We start from the raw sequence: 2,802 nt of genomic DNA, 5'->3' as shown, positions 1-2,802 counted from the left end.
AATACTTAAAACGTCAGAGTTATCGGATAAACAAAGAATCTTTAGAGGTGAAGTGTCCCATATTACTACAGATGCGAATAAAACATATAAACACAAAAACAAAAAGGCTAATAAGTGTGCCAGATTCTATGTTTCCTATCCTGCCCATTCCTGACACCTCAAGCTCATCAGAAATTTCTTAATAAAATGACCATATTAAAACCCACTTTTTACGCTGCTGCCACTGGTATGTGCGCAATCAACCGGAAACCATCAGAATCAGAACCAGAAACAAAACAAAGAGTCAGATTTAGCACTGGTCAATTGCTCAGTTACCTGATATGTGGTGCAATACACAGGCCTGTCTGAGATAATTGCAGATGTGGCTTTTGGAGTATAGAGTAAGCCCAAATAAGTTTCACAGGACACTCATATAATTTTAGAGAGAAGTATGCCAATACAAGCACTGCCATCTTGAACCAAAAGGGACAGAAACAGTGAAATGAAAAAAGACCTTTGGGATCCCAACTTTCTATGATCAGGAGGAAGGCTGAGGAGCAGTCTGCTGTGAATGTGGGACATTTTTTATTGAAAAGAAAGAATGCTGCAGAGGGAGCAGACGAGCTCTGAGGGTGGGGCAGAGGGTAACCATTCCCAGGGAGAGGAACTGGGTCCTGATCATCACAATCAAGGAATATTTCCTGCTCCCTGATGACATATACTTGGCTGGATTTCACGATCGATATAGTCTGGTATATTAGACCATTCTTGTATTACTGTAAAGAAATACCTGAGACTATGTATTTTATAAAGAAAAGCATTTTAATTGGCTCATGTTCTGCAGGCTGTACAGCAGTCATGACGCTGGCATCTGCTTGGCTTCTGGGGAGCTCTCAGGAAACTTACAATCATGGCAGAAGGTGAAGGAGAAGCAGGTATGTTGCATGGCCAGAGCAGGCGCAAAAAAGGGGGATGGGGGAGGTGTCGCACACTATTAACCAACCAAATCTCATGAGAATTAATTCACGAACATGATAATGGCATGAAGGAGATGGTGTTAAACCATTCATAAGAAACCAGCCCCATGTGATTCAGTCACCTTCCACCAGGCCCCATCTCCAACAATGGGGATTGCAATTTAACATGAGGTCTGGTGGGGACACAGATCCAAGCCCTATCAGCTGATGACTGCTATTTGCCTCCTGCCTTTCCTTTCTTTGAATGGGAGTATCCATTGTGGTTAACCTGTTTTTGTCTCACCAGTGTATGTTTTTTGAAGGGAGATAGATAACTCATCTTTTCAGATCAAGAAGATCTGCTCTTGTTGATCTGTGGCTAAGTAGCCCCATCTGCATCTGGGCTTGATACAGATTATGAGATTATGGGCGTTGAGCCTGACATTATAATTGGACAAGATTTCTTGGGCCCTGGAAGTGGGTCTGCATATTTTCCATTTGGGATTATTGGAAGTGATCGTGGCTAGGAGGTGGACAGTCATTGTTTGCCAAAATAGTCATAATATTTTAAGCCCTTCCCCTCAAAAGTTGGGGTCTGCTTCTCTACCTCTTGAATTTAAGAATAATCATGTGACTTTCTTTTGCCAATGGGTCAATAGCAAAATTGATACAAGCAGAGGTTTGAAAGTTACTTGTTCATGGAGTTTACTCTCTCTTGCTTCTCTTTGGAACCCTGGACCACTATGGAGAGAAGCATATGAAATATGAGATCATGTGGATCAGAGGCCGCTGTCTCAGTGGGTGTCCTTATCATACTAACTAGCCTGCCAACCATGAGATCTATGAATGAGTCCATTGTAGACCGCCTAGCCCCAGCAGTGCTGGCACAGAACAGAGAAAGTCCTCAGCAAACTCAGAGAACCATAAAAAATAATAAGCTATTAAGTTTTGGAATTTTCTTTATGCAGCAAAATTAATTAATACAAGTAACTGTGAAGAAGAGTGAATGTGGGGTTATGGCTTCCTTGAACAATGAAGAGGTGGGCAGAGGTATTACTCTGAGACATTTGGGCCTTTTTTCTCCTTAGAGGAACATGATACTGTGCTCATTGAAAACTTGGTTCAAGAAACAAGACACCTCAATATTTGTAAATCTTACTTAAATCGAATGAATAACAAATTGTTAGCATAAGCTTTGTAAGAATCGTGGTGTATATTCTGACAGTAAGACTTAGGAAGTTAGCAAATATTTGCCTATTTTCTCAACTCTTTCCTTCCTGGGTAGAGAGTAACACTGAAAGAAACTAATTGGTGATTAGTTACAGATTAGTGATTGCTAATTAGAGATTTCTAATTGTCTTCCAGTGTCCATTCCCCAGTATGGTTTTGGGGGAGTATGGCTTCCTACCTACCGCGGACCACCTGTCAACTCTGGGCTGTAACATGAGAGAATTGTGAACTTCTGTCTTGTTTGAGCCATGGTTTCATTCTCTTTTTCAGCCATGTAGCCTGTGCTGTAACTCAGTGCCACATTAGCAACATGTAAAAGTCAATGTGGGTAAATTTGTCATTCTTCAGATTAGAACATTTCTTCCTTTTATTCTTGTGTTTTTGGCTAAATAAACTGGGAAATTATAGTAGAGAGGTGTGTGGAGTCTCTTTGCTCAATTCTATAACCCATCTGGAGAGGTTATAAACTTGTAAAGAAATCTGTGATATGTAAACTCAGTTTGTGATTGTAATGTATATAATTTTTGAGTCAGGATTTCTCTCTAATTGGACTACGCTTGTAAATGTTTAGTTTATATGTGTTAATGGAATAGGGCCATGACACAAGTGTCCTAAATTAAATTTAGCCAGTATTAAT

The 2,802-nt window shown here is 40.2% G+C and overlaps 1 long non-coding RNA gene across 1 annotated transcript; it reads left to right on the top strand.

The window, feature by feature from the left end:
• The first annotated feature begins 821 nt into the window (after positions 1-821).
• LOC134730259 (uncharacterized) lies at positions 822-2,570 on the top strand. Its single transcript, XR_010111933.1, has 2 exons — positions 822-914; positions 2,301-2,570. It is a non-coding gene; the product is annotated as an uncharacterized LOC134730259 (long non-coding RNA).
• Positions 2,571-2,802: the final 232 nt, after the last annotated feature.

Source organism: Pan paniscus, chromosome 3 (assembly GCF_029289425.2).
Source record: "Pan paniscus chromosome 3, NHGRI_mPanPan1-v2.0_pri, whole genome shotgun sequence".
Lineage (NCBI taxonomy): Eukaryota > Metazoa > Chordata > Mammalia > Primates > Hominidae > Pan > Pan paniscus.
Note: the sequence above shows the minus strand (reverse complement) of the source record. Positions and strands in the feature narration are given on the sequence as shown.